The sequence below is a fragment of the Nycticebus coucang genome, chromosome 3 (assembly GCF_027406575.1).
Source record: "Nycticebus coucang isolate mNycCou1 chromosome 3, mNycCou1.pri, whole genome shotgun sequence".
Taxonomy (NCBI): Eukaryota; Metazoa; Chordata; class Mammalia; order Primates; family Lorisidae; genus Nycticebus; species Nycticebus coucang.
Window position 1 is genome coordinate 92,158,376 of NC_069782.1, and position 21,854 is coordinate 92,180,229.

At 44.7% G+C, this 21,854-nt stretch overlaps 1 pseudogene; it reads left to right on the forward strand.

The window, feature by feature from the left end:
- Nucleotides 1-4,985: 4,985 nt before the first annotated feature.
- On the forward strand, nt 4,986-5,773 carry LOC128580735 (heterogeneous nuclear ribonucleoprotein A1-like 3; annotated as a pseudogene).
- The last annotated feature ends 16,081 nt before the right edge of the window (nt 5,774-21,854 follow it).

Consider the following 21,854-nt stretch of genomic DNA (forward strand, 5'->3'; position numbering starts at 1 on the left):
GCTACAGGATCTCCTTGGACCTTGCTACAGTGATTTGCACGGGTTTTTAGTGATTTAAAAAGAAAAAAGAAATTCGTCCCACATAAAAAATACAAGCTTGAAAGTCTTCTCCCACAAAGAAAGCAATGACTTATGCCATGAAAAACAGTTTGGAAGAACTATAAATCTGAAACCAGACCACCAGGGCCATCTTAGTTCTCCCCTTTCATCATCAGGTAAGGAAGTTGTGGGCACTTCCCCAGGCCTCAGTTGCTTCATCTGTAGAATATAGGTAATGATAGTTATGTTCTCAAAATGCTGTTAGGAGTTAATGAGATAACGCATGTCACATATTCTGCCCAGCCTTGACATGTAAGAAATACCCTGTTTCCCTGAAAATAAGACATCCTCCAAAAATAAGACCTACTTACAGGAAAGATAAGACATCCCCTGAAAATAAGACCTAGCGCATCTTTGGGAGCACACCTTAAAAGAAGACACTGTCTTATTTTTGGGGAAACAGGGTACTTGATAATGTTGGCTTTTATTTCTTAAGAAAATCAACATGAGTATTGATGTCATTTATCTGACTCTCTAGCCCTGGACGACTTAGGAAAGTACAGCCAGTTGCCTCTCACTCTTATTGGCAAGTTTGCTTTATTATGGTGTGTACCGAGAGAACCATTCTGCTATCTGTCTCCAACAGTGCTCCAGAGGTCTCCTCAACAAGGTGCAGCTGGCATGGGGGAGAGAGGATCCTTTTTGTCCAAGGCTGTCCTATACCCTGAAAACAGTTAGCATCCCTGGCCTCATCTGCTAAATGCCAGTTAAGCCTCCACCCATCATTGTGACAATAAAAAGCCCTCTAAGGTGGCTGAATTTCATGGTTGAGAACTTGGAGATCCAGGCAGTAGAAAGTAAAGGGTTAAGCTCTCCAGTTTCCCTCCCCAAGTCACCAGTGCTTCCAACAGCCACCTTGACAAGGCAGAACATCACCCACATGCACAATGATGTCCTCAGAACAGGGCAGAGGGAGAGGATGGAACAGTAGAGCCCAAGTTCCAAACAGCTCAGGGAGAGAAAGATTTTACAAAGGTGGAGAAATATGTCCCAAGGTTCTAAGGGAATAAAATGGGTGAGATGGGAAACAAAAGGCATTATTAATAAGTCTATGAATTTCTCATCCTGGAGGCAAATGTTACAGGAAATATAGAGACAACATTTACGAAATCACTTTCTCAATTACACTGCAAGCTATAGGATCATTGTCATCCACAAGACGTGAACTTCAGGAAAGTCCTGTGGCCCCTTCAGGAATTTTGTCCAATTGCCTACCACTTCCTGACCCAATCTTACCCACAAGGCTCCATACCCCATTTTCTCTGGCCAAAGGGGAGAAATCCAGGAAGTCAGGAAGATTTAGGGAGGAGGGTCTGCATAGAAACATCCTCATGGTGGCCTGCAACCTGCTGCCTTAATGTTCGTCTCTCCTTCACCCAGCTGAACTGTTCTAGTGCTTCTGCAGTCATGGATGGCACTCCAAAAGCATTGTAAGTAAAGGAGATCAATCTTGCTACTGAGACACTGTGTATTTCCTGCCAAGTCGTTTCCCCCTGTATGTTCTCCTGGTAGCTGGAAATACCAGAATGACCAAGGATGTTCTTGAAACAAAAGAGGGTTTTTTGTTTTTGGTTTTTGTTGTTGTTGTTGTTGTCTGCTTTGCAGCATTGCCCAGCTTAGGGAGAACACTGATTCTGACATACCTAGAACCTTGCCTCCTTGGAAGCATTCAGAATGTATCAATGCACTAGAACTATACTGAGAATTCACTGACAGCTTATCTTTCTAAAGCCTATCTGTTCTACCATTATCTCTTCCCCACAAGGCTTACTGACACAGCTCAGTCGCCTCCTTCATCCCAATATCAGCATGCTCCAAACTAAGACCATTAACATTTGGGGTTTAAAACAAGTATGAACAAAGTCTTTGACTGCAAAGATGCACACTGTTCAATGAAAACTCATGCCAATAAAACACGTCCTTTGAGCTGTTCTCCTGAGAGCTTGCATGGGTAATTTTCTGTCACCCAGACCCACTGGAATATGACCAAATGTATGTTCCTAATTGTCAGGAATGAAAAATATATGTGATATGAGTGGGATTAGTCTGTGGACTATCAGGGACAGTTACATCAGTTAGGATAGGCTAAGTTATGCTGCATTAACAAGTAACTCCAAAAACAGATTCATTTCTCGTTTAAAATCTATGTCCAAAAGAGATCAGTAGAGGGTTCTGCTCATTCATACTTAGAATCCCAAACTGACAATGATAGTAGTAGAAGTGGAAGTGGCAAATCATGCACTGGCTCTTAAAGTTTCTGCCCAGTGGCTATACCCACAGGAGCAGAGCTATGCAAACATACCATGTGTTGAAGAAATCGTGGCTATCTGTGAAGAACCCCAGTGACAATCAGAGAGTGAAACAACCCACATGGAAGGTCAAGTCTAGACTTTTATCTTTGTTAGCACCATGTTCTAAGCAGTAATAGTAACTACGCTTACTGAAGACCTATTATGCACCAGGTAATTTAGTAGTTACATTATACGCAGCACTCAGCGTTTCTGCAATTAGCCCAAGGCCATTTAATCAACTGGTGAACAATAAAAGTAGGACTTCAAGCTAGAGTGGTCCAACCCCAAAGCCTTGGTTCTTTTCATTACACTGCCCATCTTCCCAATTGAGCAGCAAGTCAGCAGCCCCATTCTGTCTAGCATTTCATCACAGAGACACAGAAAGTATGGTGTCTGTCCTTGAAGCAGCTCTGACAGTATGCCAGGTATCTGCCTCACTGCCTGCAGCAGGGGAGAGAGGCCGAGCCAGTTTCATTACTCAATCCCTCATTCTTACGCCAGCCAAAGCCAAGGAAGCAATGAGCAAGCTTCCATCTAGGAAATTTTCTTCTGAGAAATTGTCCATCCAGTGCGCTTATCAGAGTAATGCTAAATAAGATGCAACTACAAATAATTTAATTTTTAAAAAGTAAGCTTCCTGCTGCCATAGATCAATTAAACCCTTTGCTTTTATTGCCAGATTGACATGGGCATATTTATCACTGTTCGCTGTGGGAGCTCTGCTCTGCCCTCTGTGTTCAACAAGCTAAGCAAGGCAACTCACCCAAACCACTCAGGGACTTTGGGAAGAGGAATGGAACCACCATGGAGAACTCTGCCCTGATCCAATCTGAGGACATGAAAAACTGAAGCCAGAACAGCTCATTAAAAAGCTCTCTTTGCCTTAAACAGACTAAGGAACTAACACTGACTAAAGCATAGTAGTCAGCAAAGTAAAGGTAAAATATTAACAAGCTCAAGGAAGAATTTGAGACAATGGACAATCAAATATTCCTGGGTAGAATAAATTGGTGTAACCTCTCTAGAGAGCAATCTGGTATCTGTGCCAAAGCCCCCCTGAAAATTCTGTCTACAAGAATTTGTCAAAGCAACTAATCAGAAACATATTCATCAATGAGTACTAGAAGGATATTTACAATAGAGTTACTGAGAACAGTAAAAATTTGGAAATCACCTAAATGTCCAACACTAAGAAATGACTTGAAAAACCATTAAAGATTGTGATGCAGTATTTATTGATATGGGGAAATGTTTCCAACGCAATGTGAACAACAACATCATTTTTCAAAGTATTTGGCATTATAAAAGACCAGGAAAACTGTGCAATGTGAACAATGGTGATTTCTGGATGGTAAGATTATTATTAAGTGATTTGAGAGGAAGACAGTTTCCTTCACACTTTTCTGAGTTTTCTGATATTTCTATATTGATTAATGTTGCTCTTATTATAATAAAAGATTACCTCCAAAAATAAAGATTTGAAGTACAATTTCATGCAGATGTAGACATGATCGTTAATATATTCAAGTTCAAGGAGCAAAATGTCACTCCTCCTGGCGGTTTCCTGATTAACTCCCTAAACCCTCTATCTTCATTCCGGGGTGGACAGCAAAACCCTGACCCTGGGAATTGAGTCCAGAGAGCTCATTCCAGTTCACAGTCACTACTGCTGACCTGGTTCCCATCCAATCACAAAAGGATGGGAACATCAGTTCTGGGGTAAAAGAAAGGGCAAAAAAGAGCAATGTTTGAGCCTTTTAAGAGAGCCAGAAATTTTATTTGGGCCTGTCTTCTTCCTTTCCTTTCCAACTTCTAATCAGACAGGGTACACACTGGTTCCAGTAACTTGAACTTGAGCATTATAAAAATAGCAATCTGAAATCCGTGCACTTCTGCATGGAGAGCTACCTCATTTACTGTGCGGCCTTCCAGCTGAGGGAGAGGTGTATTTACCATAATTAATGCAAGACAGAAGATCCTAAAGTGTAACGGGAACAGACAGAGATCCTAAGTGTAACCTGAAACAAAAGTTCAGAACTTATACATCTATAACCACTCTTCCCTTCAGCATGAACAGGTGGTCATAGGAGGATCAGCAAAATTACCTCTTTTATGAATGAGATTAATAATGATGATGGTGTATGTCTAAGAATGAATGATAAAACAACAATGTTGTTCCTCACATGAGTGGTTAATGTCTGGTGCTTCCCTTTTAACCAACATCTTGGCAAGAAGTAAGAACAAACCTGGCCACATAAGAAGAAATTCAACAGGATCAGATCAATAATGAGTAGCAATCAAAACTCCCCCAACAAAGAAAAACCCAGGACCTCATGGCTTCGCTAGTGATTTCTAGCAAATATTTAAAAAATTAACATCAAGATACATTCGTTAGCTTACTCCTTTCTGCCTGTGGGCGCTGCCGAGGAAGCACTGTTAAAGTCTCTCTTCCCATTGCCGTCATGTCTAAGTCAGAGTCTCCTAAAGAGCCCGAACAGCTGCGGAAGCTATTCATTGGAGGGTTGAGCTTGGAAACAACTGATGAGTCTGAGGAGCCATTTTGAGCAATGGGGAACGCTCACAGACTGCGTGATAATGAGCGATCCAAACACCAAGCGCTCCAGGGGCTTCAGGTTTGTCACATACACCACCGCGCAGGAGGTGGATGCAGCAATGAATGTAAGGCCACACAAAGTGGATGGAAGAGTCGTGGAACCAAAGAGAGCTGTTTCCAGAGAGGATTCTCAAAGACCTCGTGCCCACTTAACTGTGAAAAAAAAGATCTTTGTTGGTGACATTAAAGAAGATACTGAAGAACATCACTTAAGAGACTATGTTAAACAGTACAGGAAAACTGAAGTGATTGAAATCATGACTGACCGAGGCACAAGACGGGCTTTGCCATTGTTACGTTTGATGACCATGATTCTGTGGATAAGATTGTCATTCAGAAATACCATACTGTGAATGGGCACAACTGTGAAGTAAGGAAAGCCCTGTCAAAGCAAGAGATGGCTAGTGCTTTGTCCAGCCAAAGAGGTCGAAGTGGTTCTGGAAACTTTGGGGGGGGTCGTGGAGGTGGTTTTGGTGGAAATGACAACTTTGGTCGTGGAGAAAACTTCAGTGGTCATGTTGGCTTTGGTGGCGGCAGTGGTGGTGGTGGATATGGTGGCAGTGGGGATGGCTACAATGGATTTGGTAATGATGGAAGCAATTTGGAGGTGGGGGAAGTTACAATGATTTTGGCAATTACAACAATCGGTCATCAAATTTTGGACCCATGAAGGGAGCAAATTTTGGAGGCAGAAGCTCTGGCATGAAACCAAGGTGGTTACTGTGGTTCTAGTACCAGCAGTAGCTATGGCAGTAACAGAAGATTTTAATTATTCCCAGGAAACAAAGCTTAACAGGAGAGGAGAGCCAGAGAAGTAACAGGGAAGCTACAGGTTACAACAGATTTGTGAACTGAGCCAAGCACAGTGGTGGCAGGGCCTAGCTGCTACAAAGAAGACATGTTGTAGACAATACTCACGTGTATTTGCAAAAAAACTCGAGGACTCTATTTGTGACTAATTGTACAACAGGTTATTTTGGTTTCTATTCTGTGGAAAGTGTAAAGCATTCCAACAAAGGGTTTTAATGTAGATTTTTTTTTTTTTGTACCCATGCTGTTGATTGCTAAATGTAATAGTCTGATCATGACACTGAATAAATGTGTATTTTATAAATAAATAAATAAAATAAAATAAAAAATTAGCATCAATCTTTCTCAAACTCTTCCAAAAAATTAAAGGGGAGGGAATGCTTCTAAATTCATTTAACAAGGCTACCATTACCCTGATACCAAAGCCAGACAAGAAAAGAAAATTGTAGGCTAATATCCCTAATTAACATAGATATAAAAACCTTTAACCACACCAGAAAACCAAATTCAACAGCACATTAAAAGGATTATGACCAAATGGGATTTATCTCTGGGAAGCAAGGACAGTTCAGCAGATGCAAATAAATGTGATACATTGTTAATACGATTATATATATTGTTTTAACACAATAAAGGCTAAAAAACATATGATCTTCTAGATATAGGAAAAGCATTTGACAAAATTCATCATCTTTTCATGATAAAAAGCCTTAACTATTTAGATATAGAGGAACTTACCTCAAAATAATGAAGGCCATATATGACAAGCCCACAGATACCATCACACTCAACAAGAAGCTGAAGGCTTTTCCTCTAAGATGAGAGATAAGAAAAGCATGCTCACTCTTGCAACTTTTATTCAATATAGTACTAGAAGTTGTAGCCAGAGCATTTAAGCAAGAATAAGAAATAAAAGGCATCCAAACTGGAAAGGAAAAAGTAAAATTATCTTTGTTTGCAGATGGCATGATATTTTACATAGAAAATCATAAAGACTGCCTCAAAAACTGTTATGAAAAATAAATTCAGTAAAGTTTCAGGATATAACATCAACATACAAAAATCACTTGTGTCCCTATATACTCAAAGAGTTATCCAAAAAAGAAAATAAGAAAACAATCCCATTTATAACAGCAGCAAAAATTAAAACAAAAAACTCAAGAGTAAATTTAACCAAGGAGGTGAAAGACATGTACAGGGAAAATTATAAAATAATGATGAAAGAAATCAAAGGACATAAAAATAAATAGAAAGATAGCTCATACTACCTAAAGCAATCAAAATGCAATGAAATCCCTAACAAAATTCCAGTGGCATTTTTCATAGAAATAGGGAAAAAAAACTCCTAAAATTCATATGACCACATAAGATTCCAGATAGCCAAACCAATCTTGAACAAAAAACAAAAAGAACAAAGCTGGAGGTTCACACACACACTCACTCACTCACACATACACACCCCTCCCGGTTTCAAAATGTACTACAAAGCTCTAGTTATCAAAACTGCAAGGTATTGGCATAAAAGTAGACATATAGACCAAGAGGATAGAATAGAGAGCCAAGACATAACTGCTTTTCAACTAAGTTACCAAGAATATATAAAGGAGAAAAGACAGTCTTTTCAATAAGCTATGTTGGGAAAACTGGATATCCTAAAATTAGACCTTTATCTCACATTATATACAAAAGTCAACTCAGAATGGATTAAAGACTTAAATGTACATGTAATGTACAATACAGTGACTATAATTAATATTACCATGCTATATATTTGAAGTATGCTTAGGCAGTAGACCTGTAATGTTCCCACCACGAAAAAACAAGGTAACAGTGAGCTGATGGATAAATTAATTAACTTAAGCATGGTAATCATCTCACAATGTATACATATATCTAAACATCACATTGTACATCATAAAGACATACAATACTTGTCGATTATACATCAATAAATCTGGAAAACAATAAGAAATTCACACGTCAGCATATGCACGGAACACCTCTGGAAGACTACACAAAAACTGAGTGACAACGGTTACCAGTGCAGAAGGGAACTGAGTGGCTAAAGGGCAGGTGTAAAGGAGACCGTCTTCACACTGTTTTCACATTTGTTCTTTCTAAAGGTTGTGCCTTGTGCATATGTTAGCTACTTTTTAAAAAGAAATAAACATAGCCCCTTGTCTGAAAACAAATTGTGGCCTAAAACACTGCTGTTGATCTTGCAACCTCAGGGAGTAGCAAAATTTTCATGAGGGGGTATTCCTCTTTTATTAAAGCAATTCCCTTCTATGACTCTTCAGAGGTAAAAGGAAGCCTATAGGGATGTTCTAAAAAGGATGAGAGGGGGTTGATTTTTCTGTATATAACAAAAGGAAAAGAATTTTCTATTTCTGAAAGCAGTTCTGGAAAGAGGGTGACGTGAAAAAGAGAGAAAGGGAGAAAGAGGTGCTTGGTCACATGCAGGTCTGACCCTAATGGATGTACCAGCAGGAATTCTCCGTGGAGGGAAGTATCACAATTCCCAGAAGTAGTGCTACCCAAACGCGTCTCCTGCTGTGTGCCACAATGACCACTTCCCCCACACTATACCTACGACTGGTGATACAAGTCTCTAACATATAAAAATACTATACTGGGCTTTGGAGAAATGAAGGGAGTGTCCCGTGTGGGGCCAGGCAGGCTGCCAAAAGACAGAAAAGCAGCAACAGAGCCGAGAAATGGTCAGAGCAGAAACAGCACTGAACCAGGTGCAGGGTAGACTGGCTGTAACATAAGCTCTCCAAAATCCCATGGAAATAATGACGGGGCCTAGGGAGAAACTTTCCACAGAATATAATATGCAGAGTTATGATATTTCATTTGCAAAATATGAAAGACAAGTATGCTTGTGTTATCTGTTACATACCCATTTATCATCAGGTAAGTTTATGATCTCCTATCTCTTCCTTTCTTCCTATTTCCCCCCCTCCCCTGTTTATTTTTTTAAGAGGAATTAGCTAAGCATTTAAATAAAACATCTTAGATTTTGATTTTGCTCAAAGAAGGCAGAGATAGAGACCAGTGCCTGAATAAGCTCAAATCTTCCTCTAACAGCTAAGATAAATAATGCTGCTTCCCCTTGTTCCCCAATTAGGTAAATGAAGAAGGTCAGAGGTGACCCCCTCCCCAGCATACCCAAGTCAGGCCAGCAAGGCTTTTCTCCACTCTGGTCTGTAACCCCCTCCAGCTCAACCGAGTCCTATACATGAACTCTTCTGAACCATAGACCTCCCTGGCTCTTCCCTGCCTAAACTCAGCTACATCCTGGTGTGGAGATCACATGCTGACCACAACATAGCCGAGGAGAACAGGTTCCTGGACAGATGTGAAAGCTCCTCAAACTCAACACATCAGACATCTCTCTCCTCTCAGCAAAGGAAAATGTAGATCTTAACTTCTCTTTCTGAACCCACGTCACAGACCCTCTCACTAAATATTCCTGTGTCCAGGCCCCTTCATTTCCTATGACAAATCAGGACAGATCCAGCCCCTTAGAGCTGAGGGCTCCTTCTTGCCACACATACAAGGTGCTGCCCGTCCTCTGCCAAAGGGAGGCAGGGCTACTGGGCATGATAAAGGCAGCTCTGTGTCCTCTGAGCTGACAGCCCAGTCCCATGACCAAGTCCACTGACAAACCTCCCCAAGGGATCCAGCCTCTGCACACCCACATCCGGGCCTCTACCAGCCATTCACAAGGCAACTGTGACTCAGAGCCACAATGCCTCAACCCCTGAAGGCCAGTTACATAAGAGCATCTCCTTCCAGGGCCCAGGCAAGGGAACCTTTGGCCTGAGTCTGCACTGGGTGCACACATGTCTCAGGCCCAGACCACTCCAGGCCTGCACTTAGTACTCTCCTTTGGTGTTGGAACTAAAACCCATCCTTCATTTCTCTCAGTCAGAGCTTACTTGCTTGACTTCCTCTCATCCCTGAGCATTGCTTTGTGACTTTTCAGTTTCCACATCTCCCCAGATGCATACAAACTCTTTGGGCGTCAGGGACAGCATGGAGACAACACCCACTCTTTGCACCACAACCATGTGGACACCCTTTTCCTGCAGGTGACACAGCTCAGTGTGGCTGTGTGCTCCTGAGTACACCCCAAAAAGCTCTGCTGGCTTAGCTTAAAACTAAATTCTCCTCTTCCCCATGGTGCCTACTGCCCCGAGCTTTGTTCATTTTCCCTCCAATTCTTAATTCCCAAGCATCCTGACTCAGAGGTTGGAAATGCAAAGACTCGAAGGCCTGGAAGACGGATAGTGCCTGACCCCTGGAATGGGATTCGGGCTCCTCATCTCTCCTGTACCCCTACACCAGCGGTTCTCAACCTGTGGGTCACAACCCCTTTTTAACAATGAAAATACATTGCGACATTAGTAAGGTTGAGAACCACTGCCCTAGACATTTTGTCCCACCACAAGGACAGCACAGCTCTCAAGGAGGGCACTCAGAGAAAAACCCTTCATGGAACCAGCTTATCAGGAGGAAAAACCCACCACCCTGACTCCTGCTCACTTACCCCACGGATACCTGCTTCCCAAGTCCCTCCCACTTTTCTCCTCCAAGCTCCCAAACTGATTGCAATTCGTAATCTTTTAGGAAGAAATGAGACAACTGCCTGTATTCTCCATCGGAATAATATACAAGATCACATTCGCCTTTTGCCAAGACCAGAACAGTTGTCAGAGAATTTCCCTCCCATCCACCCCACATCAACAGTGTCTGAATTCCTTTGAAACACCATCTGGGGGAAATCTTCATTACAAATATTTAAAGTTCCAATTCATAAAAAGGCAAAAGAAAGAAATCACACACATACACATGCCCTACCTGTGACTTAGCAAATACTTTGGGAGATGAGGTTACCCCAGAAAAGCACATCTAAGTGCCCCCAAATCACTCTTGGAGGCTCCGTGTCATTCCTTCCCCTAGAGTATTCTGACTTGTCTGCACAGACTTCAGGGAGAAAGGAAAACAACAAAGTGAAAACGACCCCCTCCCAGGAACTGCTGTGAGATGGATGACTCTCAAACGCTCCCTGCCTCTTCAGTGGCACGAAAAGGCCAACGGAGGAATCATCTGAAGCAGAGTCAAATCTTTGGAGGGAGATTCCATGTATCCAAGGGCCTTGCCCTGAATAAGCGCGCACCCAAGCCAAAGCTGGAGCGTTTGACTTTTATCTGCCGCCCCTTTAAATACCCAGGGGAGCTGGGCCTCCCAGGCCTGGGTTGCATCTTGTGAAGGTTACATACATACCTCAGGAGGTTAAAGCTCAGATCAAGCCTCTTTGCAAAATGTCCACAGTCCCTGCCAAGGTGCTCTGGAATTTCTCTGCAGTCCTGGGCTATGTAGGACACCTGGAAAGTAAATGGAACAGAAACAATGTGGCAAACAGAAATCACCCAGCTGCTCCCAAACCTGAGTCATTGATCCCATGATTGCTTCCGCAACTTCAGCCCACGTCCCTCACATGAAAAGGCCACATTGGCGGCGGTTTTCCTGATCAAATCATCTTTGGGGGTTTCGGGGACTCCACCAACAGCTTCCGCTTCCTGGTATAGTTAACATGATGGAGACTAATCCCAGCACAACTGAACTAAAACGTGACCAGATTCGGGTATAAAGAAACCCCCTATGTCCGAGCACACTGAGATAATTGCAACAATCAGCTTCTCACTCAGGGACCTTTGCATCAGCAGCCCTCTGCCTCTCCTCCACTCACCCCCACACCCTGTTATGACATTACTTCATACAAGACACAGCGGACACACTCAGCAGCATTCACCCTTCAGGGACTGGACAAAAAAGCCTCCCCAAAACACCAACCCCATCCCATTACCACTGTGTGTAAAATGCTCTCCACACTGATAAAAGCTGATTCTAAGGCAACAAGGCAGTGACATGTGGCCAGAGCTTCCAAACTTCCCTCAACCACATTCTGTGTACAGAGCTGCTTCCTTGGGTGTTCTTCTGTTCGTTTAGATTATTTATTACTAAGTACCTAATATGTGCCCAGATATTAAAAAGCTGAATTACAATTTGATCCTAAAGCTTCTGACTCTATAAGAAGGTTATTGGGCTTTCTCACTACCCCCAACTACCCAATTTTTGGAAATGCTTTTGTAAATAGTACAGGACAGGCAGATTGACAATTAATTCCAAAACCACCAGGTATGGTGGCTCAGACCTGAAATCCTAGCATTTTGGGAAGCTGAGACCAGTAGATTGCTGGAGTTTAGGAGTTCAAGACTAGCCTGAGCAAAAGTAAAACACCCCTCCCCCCCATCTCTACTAAAAATAAGAAAACTAGGTGGCGCCCATAGCACAGTGGTTATGGCGCCAGCCACATACACTGAGGCTGACAGGTTCAAACCCAGCCCTGGCCAGCTAAACAACGATGACAACTGCAACAAAAAATAGCTGGGCATTGCAGCGGGTGCCTGTAGTCCCAGCTACTTGAGAGGCTGAGGCAAGAGAATCGCTTAAGCCCAAGAGTTTGAGGTTGCTGTGAGCTGTGACACCACAGCACTCAACCAAGGGTTACATAGTGAGACTCTGTCTCAAAAAAATTAAAATTAAAATTAAAAAACTAGCCAGGTGTTGTTATGGGTGCCTGTAGTCCCAGCTACTCAGGAGGTTGAGGCAAGAAGATCGCTTAAGCCCAAGAGTTTTCAGATGCTGTGAACTATGATGCAATGGCTCTCTACCCAGGCAACAGAGTAAGACTTTGTCTCACAAAAAAAAAAAAAATTCCAAAACCCATAGCTCTGAGTTGGCTCATGGGCCATAGTACATAATATTCCCCTGAAGTAGAACACATTCAACTCTCAGGTAGAAATTCAGGCCTGTCAGTGTGATGAAAATGTGTCAAATGGTCTATAAAACCAGTGTATGGTGCCCCATGATCACATTAATGTACACAGCTATGACTTAATAAAAAAAAAATTAAAAAAAAAAAGAAAGAAATTCAGGCCTGTCATATGGCTATAGCCTTAATCCATTCTCCCTACAAATCCACATTCTTCTACACATACACACAAAGATGTCTGGGAAAGAAAAGATTCCTGTCAGGATTATGTTTCCTAAGGGAACAAGAATACAGCAGCCATCTGAGCCTCCTCAGATGTTAAGTTGCACCATGAGTTACCAATATCCACCCGTTTTACAACTAAGAAACAGCACTTCCATACAGTTCTACTAACACAGGTCACACTGAAGCTTAGCACCCTCCATATCACAAGTCATTTCTCAACTTTCTAGTCAATGGGAACAAACCACTGACAGTACAACATCCCGTATCACTCTCTATTCATTCTCCTTCCGTAACTTCATTCCAGGAAGAGAGAAGGAACAAAAAAGTTTCTAACTCTAATAAAATAATTTTGACTCAAGAAGATGCAGGCTCAAATAAAAGACTCTTGAGATCAATCTAGCAATCTCTCCCCTTCCCCATGGGACTCATCTCTTTTCATAACTTCCTTGTGCAATACGTGAAATTCAGCTTCCGAGCTGAGATGGAAATCATACACCAAGAAGAGACTGGGAATATGGGTCCCCAATCAATCTGGGGACTTCATTCTCCCTCGGGATAATCATTCAATAAGCAGCTTCATCTTTATTGTAAGTTCTCATTGACTCCCATGAATGTGGAGCTCCCCAGAAAACCCATCCCGTTCACCAAGCCTGCACCACCATCTTGTACATAGCATCATCATTTAAGACTTCTGCAACATTATGCAGCAGACACGTTGAGTTTTAGACATAGAAAATGAGCTTTTTCCTCCTAGATTAGCCAAGGGCACAATCTAGTAGGGACCCAGTTTGTCAAAGCCCCTCATGTTTTATACAAAGAAACTAAGATTTCAGAGTCCTGCCCAGCATAGCACAGCTTCTTAGTGATGGAGCTCGAACCAAGTCCTGTACTATAAATAAGGACTTCCAACATGGGGGGCCATGCAGTGCTTACAAACACTGGGTGTAATATGGGTGTGAGTTTTCCTGATCCACAAATGCCAGTGGTGCCCCTGTCATCATGTTTCGGCTTCCAGATAAGTCTTCCTAGCTGAAAGGGTGAGAACACTGAAGGCCCAACAAGAGTGTTAGAGCCTAGGGAAAGAAAGGGATATTTGCTCCCCTCTCCTTCTATAGGAATCCCCTTCAGATGAAACAGCAGTACCAAGAAGAGTTGTCACCAAAAATGTTCAGATGACTTACAACCTTTCTAATAAGACCTTCCCCAGCCTTTTTTACTACATGGTCTTAACCCCACGACATCCCAGGAAAACTAAACAAAACACTTGTTCCCATTCCACAGAAACAAAAATCAAATCTCTAAAAATTCAGCATGAGAACCAACTGGATAAGCAATCTGCATTCTTGGACCACCCCTGTAGTAAACTGGAAGCTTGTAGAGATGTAAGTTAAAGCAAACAGGCTAAGGGGCTCAACTCAACAGAAAAGACTTAAGAGCAGCAAGCAGCCACTGCCAGGCATTGCAGGCAACACTTTCAACTAGAAGAGAAACTTACTTAAGAAGGGCTTCTGAGTGGAAGACCTTACCTCCAGGGTTTCAGGAAGTGACTTGGAGCACAGAACCACCTAAGGTAAGATACAAGACCAGGAGAACCAGACCAAAAATAGGTTTGCTTCTTCAGCAAACGGGAGAAGGTATATAGAGATTAATAGATCTTAAACGGTACAGAAGCCAGTGCATTTAGTCAATTATCTTGATTAAGACTGAATTGAACAAAGATTTGAACTTCTAACTTTCCCACCTGGTATAATCTGTACCCTACTGACTTTCACCCTGTGTGGAATGACAACAGGAAGGGACACCAAGGCAGACGAAAATATATCACAGTGAAGACCCCGGAGAGAGAAACACCAGAAAAGGAAAGGAGAATGTCGGCCTCCAGAGGGATCACACACACACTCAACCCTTCTGAGCAGAAGCTGCAGGAAATGACCAAACCGCAGAAGCTGCAGCTTTGTCAAGCTGCAGCCTTCTCTTTGCAATGGGACTGCCTGGCTGCCAGGACATTTCTAGGAATGGTGGGTTCACCAGCAGTCAAACTGAGAGGAGATTGTTTCACGACACCTGCTCCTAGCCAGGGGTGAGGGGTCCTCGATTTTAAATGTGTAGTACTAGAAGGTCTGTCACAGTAGAAACAACTCTAGGTATAAGTCTGAGTCCCCAGGCTGCTCCTGACTAGCTACATTATCTTGAATGAGTCATAGCCTCTCAGCGTCTCTGTTTCCTCTTCTGTCATGGTCTAAAGCCAACTGCCTCCAAAAGTGTTAAAAATAATGTAACAAAGAACATGTCATCTACTCACTCCTCAGAAACAGCCCCGTGGGGATACAATCCATATAAATATGGATATTGTACTTACAGGAATGGGGAATGAGATAACTTATTAAAAGCACATGGCACTGACCTTGTTACCTTGTGGCCACTTGAATAGCTGTTGACTCACACCAGTAACCCCAAGGAAGGGATTTGCAACTCTTGAGAACAAGATTTCAGTGCCCAGATCCCAAGTTTGCATTTGTGTCTACAATCACATTGGTGCCACTTTTAACTCTCATAAGCTAGTGGGGGATAAAAAGAGGACTTAATGTTGAATATAAATGATGCCTTCAAGGCATAAGAAGCCAAATGAAGTCAGACCCAGGTCAAAGGAAAAGATTTGACAGAGAGAAGTGATGGCAAGAATGCAACATCTCCACGCACAGTCGTACCATAGGCCTGTGGAGCGCTTAAAGACCAGTTTAATAGCCGTCAGTCCACAGTGGAGTCCAAAGCAGTGACCCAGCTTCAGCCAAACATCACCCATCTCATTAAATTAATTTTATTGGTTTTTTTCTTTGCACTTAAACCATCCCTTTATTAAAGATTTATAGGGCTCTAATAAGAGAAAGTAATGTCTGGTTTTATGCCTTGTACATGTGAGTAACACTATAATAAAAACCGTATCAACACCCTGGGTTCATGGGAAGTTCCCACCTCTCCTTTATGAAGGACCCACCAAAGTTTGAAAAAGTATCAGCTGAACATAGGCAAGGTGTTACTTCAAATCACCTGGGACAGAATTGCTAACACGTGCCCTAAGGGTATGGGAAGGGGCGGAGCAGGCACTCAAATACACTGGCCTGGGCGGTTTAGGAAATGGAGCACTAACAGCCCATGGGTTTTTTTCAACCTGCCTTCTTGGCTCCTCTCCAGACAGCTCCATCTTTGTCCTCAAGGGTCCAAAATGTCTGGCCTATACTTCGGTGAATGCCTTTGGGCTGTTTGGTGTAGGCTAAAAACAGGATGTGCAGGAAAAATTGTTTGGCAAAGGGAGAAAAGAAAAGGAAAAGGAGGCCCTTGAAAGTTCTCAGCACTTCCCCAACCCCTGTCAAGTCTTTCATGAACTTGGAAAAAGCTACACGCAGAAAAATGCTGGATTTGAACATACAGAAGCTTTGAGTCTAGAGGGGAGGGGACCCTCCTTCTTGGGCAGATATTCCAAGAAAGGGCAGAGGCCCTCTAATCCAGATCCTCCCTGGGGTCGGGGCAGTGATGTTAACTCCCAGAAGCCCCCTTCTCTGCCAGCTTAATTAGTCTTTTTTTTTTTTTAGAGGCGAGGTCTCACTGTGTCACCCAGAGCTTCACTGCAACCTCAAACACCTGAGCTCAAGCCATCCATCCTCCTGCCTCAGTCTCCAAGAAGCTGGGACTAGAGGCATGTACCACCAAGCCCAGCTAATTTTTCTTTTTTTAAGAGATGGGATTTCACTGTGCTACCCAGGCTGGTCTCAAACTCCTGGGGCTCAAGCAATCCTCCTGCCTCAGCCTCCCAAAGTGCACGGATTAGAGGCATGAGCCACTGAACTCAGCCCAAGAATCATCATCTTTAAAGTTTCCCTCAGGCTAGCACCTGCTCATTCTGACTCTGGCCTTTCTTCCAGCTCTTTCCTCACAGGCTATGAGTCTAAGGACAGTGCCTATATCCCCAGGCAACAAAATTCTGTTAACTAAGAGGTATAGAGAGACAATGGAAGGGCTAATTTCCAACACCAGGCACAGTGCCTAGCACAAAACAGACACCCAATAAGTAAGTGTAACTGATGAAATGACAGGACTCTGGAACAGAAATTGGCAGTGGCCAGTTTGCTGGGATGCGGTTTGCCCTCATCCCATGGGGAGGAGTTACAAAACCCCTAGAACCTCCTCTAAGGGGAATCACTCCCTTTAGCACAAAGTAATCTCAAAATCCAATTGCACCTGACACTACCTGCCTTAGGCATTCCAAGGAGAGAGCTTGAAAAACTCAGAACTATTTCTCTAGGGTGTGTAAGAAAAGATAGGAAGTAGGAGGGCTGGCTTAATCAGAGGGCAGAGAAGAGGTTAAAGATAGAGATATGTCCAGCAGGTAAGACTGCCTGGTCCAAGCACGGCTGGGTTCATCTCTCCAGCAATTTCTAAAAACACCTGAGGCTTCACTACAGGGCTGAATGCGCGTGGAGCTGGGTGTCTATCAACCAGAATTGAAACTGAAGTGTTGCCACCTCCCACAGACACCTAGTCAAGAAATCAAGTGCAGGGAGGCTCAGGGGCTCATGCCTGTCATCTCAATGACTCAGGAGACTGATGTGGTAGGACCACTTGAGGCTAGGAGTTTGAAACCAGCCTACTCAACATTAGCGAGACCCATCTCCAAAAAAAAATGAAAATTAGCTGGTAAGAACAGCCTGTAGTCCCAGCTACTAGGAGCATCGCTTGAACCCCGAAGTTCAAGGCTGCAGTGAGCTATGTGACCTGTGCCACTCCAGTCCAATCTGGGTGACAGTGATTACTTTCATGTGAGTTTACTATGGAGCCAGCAAGGGCACAATGTAAGAGCAATATGACTTCAAGAGGACAAATGACCATAATTTTCTATTCAGTCCTTCCATTTGTTTTTCTTACAGTCACACCCAAAGCATGGTAGTCTGTTCAAAGTAATGAATATACCACCGTCCAGAACCACTGCCACTTAATATTTTACAAGGCTTGATACCTTATAGGTATAGGCTTTATTTCTCTAAAAACTAAATAAGAAATCAGATGTGGAAGTAAAACTGTGGAGACACTGACGTTCCATAACCCTTGGGTAAGGAGCCGGTGGTTACAGCAGAGCCCAACGCCGCCCTCCCTCAGGACGCCTTGTGACTTTGGTGATTCTAGGCGCTTCTGTCTTCATGGGTCCCTTCCTCCATTTATAAATAAATTATATTTTACAACTGCATTAGCATAAAGACAACTATATTAATGCCATATAGTAAAAGTCTTATTTGATCAAAAGTTCTTTTTAACTCCGGATTATGAAAGAAATTAAAACATTTTCTGTGGGCCCCCAAAAGCCCCATGAAGAAGTCCACCAGCTGGGCCTGCTCAGGGAGGTGCTGCGGACAGAGAGGAGTGGAGGGGACCAGGAGACCTGGGGGTCTTCTTCCCACTCAGCTGAGAGGTGTGCCACCCCGAAACGGGGTCTGTCCTCGCCAAACTAGGACCAGCCTGGGCACCTGGCACTCACTACCTGCAGCCCCCGCCGTCCCTCCCCCGCACACCGATCCCGGAGCGGGGGCGGGACTCGCTCAGCCGGACTTACTTGAGTTCCACTGACCACGAGCCCGGCCATGGTGGCCAGGACGGGGCGGGCGCGCGGCACTGACTGACGGAGCCTGGGCGCGAGCCGGGCGCGCAGTTCCGCACTGGGCGGTCAGCTGACCCGGCGGAAGCGGAGGCGCCGCCCCCCACACACCCCCACCAGGGCCCTCGCGCAGGTGAGCCCCCGCCACCCGCACCGCTCGCTGCCGCAGGTGGTCCCCCGCCCCGGGCTCCCCCACGACCTCGCTGTCCTCCACCCTGCGGGGCGACCCGGGGCCCCTCGCCCCAGCAGAGTCCCCTTTAAATTTATTGCGTTACTCGGGGCCAGGCTAGGGACGGGGGAAATTCCTCTGGAGCTCCCCAGCCGAGCCGTTAGCCACGGTGTAGAGAGCCAGGCGTTTCCTAAATTTCACAATCCGGTTACATAACTTGTCCTCAACTTCGGAGAGGTGGGGCCTCGAGCCCTGAACTCCCCTCCCCAGCTTTGGTGACAAGGGGGAAAGTCAGAAGGTTGAAAGATTCCGCGGGAGTTGGGGGTTACATTTGTTGAGGGGAAGGTGAGGTGAGTTGAATTTCCCCATAAAAAACGTGCTGCTAAGAGCTCCCTCCCACCGCCACCCTGGCCACATGTGGCCTCCAGGAGTTGAAAAATAACAAGCCATGTGTAAGGAGAATTGCATGGTGTCCTCAAACTTCAGGCTTCTCTTATGCGCCCCCTTCTCAGAGGGAAAAGGTAATTGTGAGGCTTAAAGTCATCAGTGGGGTCAGTCACAGCCTGGCCCCCTACCTCCATCTGGAAGTAAGAGGTGGCCTGGATAAAATCAGGCCCAGTGGGCAGGTAGCTCGCTAAGCTCATGCCTGTTCTTCTTCTCTGGAAGGATCCATATCCTCTCCCTACCTAATCTTGCCTTCCCACCTCCACCCCCAGGATGCACAAAGCTGCCACCCAATGGTTGACATCACCCACTCCCCACTGCACTGAAGAGGCAGTCCAGCTTTCACTGGCCTCACCACTGCCCCTTTCATACCAATGGGGATGGGCACCAAATAGAGAAGGGGAAACTGAGTCCCAACACATCAGACTCATGGTCTTACACGCATTGCAAATACCTTAACTCAGTGGGCCTGCTGATCGTTGTGGCTCCCCACCCCCATGGGGGCATGTATGAAGCGCTTTTGATTTCATTGGCCCCTGAGCTAAACAGTTATGACCAGGGTGAAGCACTTTGTGGTGATCTTCAGAGTCTCTCAGCCCCGATCCTAACACATTGCTAGGTGGGCACTTGTCAGCATCCTGATGAGCAGTGTTGACCCCATTACTGGCCTGCCTGTCCCTCTCTCTCTGCTGGGAGGAGCAGATTCAGCTGACTGGAGCTGTCAGAATGCAGACTTGACTGTGTTTACTTTGGGGGGTTCCAGGAAATGCTGCAACAAAAGGTCCTGCAGGCCAAAAAAGAAAGCCTACCGTCCAGAGATAAGGGGACGAAAAGGAGCCTTCCAAGGCCTGCTGCCCCCAAGGACACCCCTCCTTCTCTGCTGCACCTGCCCTCTCTGGCCCATTGTCCACTTTTGTCTGCCTTTCCTGCCTTGAAAGGAGGAAGCGGACCCAGGCCCAGACAGTCATGATACCCTGGCCTCCCCGCCACCTTTCACCTCAGCCTTCCTAGAAGGGCTCTGGCTGATAGAAGAGGACTCACAGGGAAGCAAGCCCAAAGCTACTCAGAGAGGAAATTGGGAATTACCCTCCCCTCCCCGAGTAGAAGGGGTTGCTGGGGGTCTTCTCATCCATGCCTCTGCCTTCTGAGCTTAGATGTTCTGCAGGCACTATCTACTAATGACTCCAAAGTGGGCAGGAATCTTCTCCCCCTTTTTAGACCTCCCCCACTACTGTCAACTCCTCCACATATTCCCAGGGTGACCATTATAGGCCCAATTTGACCCTACCTAAAATCTTTCAAAGGCACCCCATCAAGAGATGTTATAATAACAATCCTAAATCTCTGGTATGTCCCCTGAAGATCTCTTAGAATCCCATCAGTCCTTACCAGTCCAGCCTTCTCTCCCTCCTCTCCACTTCTCCCATCCTCTACTTGATTTTACAGGAGCTGTTAGTTTTGTTTGGAAATGCCTCCCCATGCCCTCCTGTCTTTACTTGGTGAGCACACCAAGAAAACCAGTTGACTATATGGGGAAGGAGCATGTGGAGAAATCACAAAAAAAAAAAAAAAATTCAGCATTGCTCAGATTGAGGTGGGCTTTAGTGTTAGAAATGTAAACCAAGGACAATAGGGAGCTATTGAATGTTCTTGAGGAAAGGAGTTGCCTTAGTCTGTTGAAGCTGCTATAACAAAATGCCATACACTGAGAGGCTTATAAACAATAGAAATTTGTTTTTCACAGTTCTGGGGGCTGCCAGAGCAAGGCAACAGAGATTCTCTGTGTAGTGAGGACTCACTCTCTGGTTCACAGACAACTGTCTTCACTGTGCTCTCACCTGGGGCCTCTTTTATAAAAGCATTAATCCCATTCATGAGAGCACCACTCTTGTGACCTAATCACCTCCCAAAGGCCCCACCTTCTAATGCCATCAGCACGAGGGCTAGGATTTCCACATAGGGATTTGGGGGCCAGAGGAGATACAAACATCCAGACCACAGCAGTTTTAATTTCTTGAATGGAGCTGGCGGTGGGAGGGTGGGGGGGTGGGGGGTGGAGGCAGAAATAGACAATAGACTGGATTCAGCTCTCTTTACTCCCCTCAGCTTTAGAAGTTAGTCTTCAGAATGGGAGAATAAGGAGTAGAAGGAGGACAAAGGAAAGGAAAAAGGAGAGGGGGAAAGGTGGAGAAAAAGAATCTGTGTCCTTGGGCCAAGGAATTGAAAGGGGTGGGAGTGGACTCCTCTTGCCTCCTGATCACCTTCTTGAACAAAAAGGAAAATTACATAGAAATCGTAAAGGTGAAGTTCTTCTTCTGTCCCTCCCTCGGGGAGGGAGGTAAACAAATGATTCCTTTACAAGGAGTTTACAAGAAGGAGCATAGGAGACAAGTCTTGTGGGGGCTTTGTCTTGAAGGCAGCTTTTCCCACCCCTGCCCCAGGAGCACTGAGGGACAAGATAGGCTAATGTCATCATCCAGGTTCTTCCTTGGTCCCCTAACCCCACTCAGGGACTGATGAGAAGTGAGCTGCCCACATCCCCTGTGCTGCTCTGCCTTCCTCCACAGGCTCTGCCCCAGCTTCCAAGGACCAGGCTCCGTGGTAGGTACTAGGGCTAGACGGGACTGATACACACCCTTCAGGAGAGGTGGTCAGGCTTACACCCAGTCATCTGCAGTTCTTGTCAACAAGAATTGCTGTCCTTGTGATCC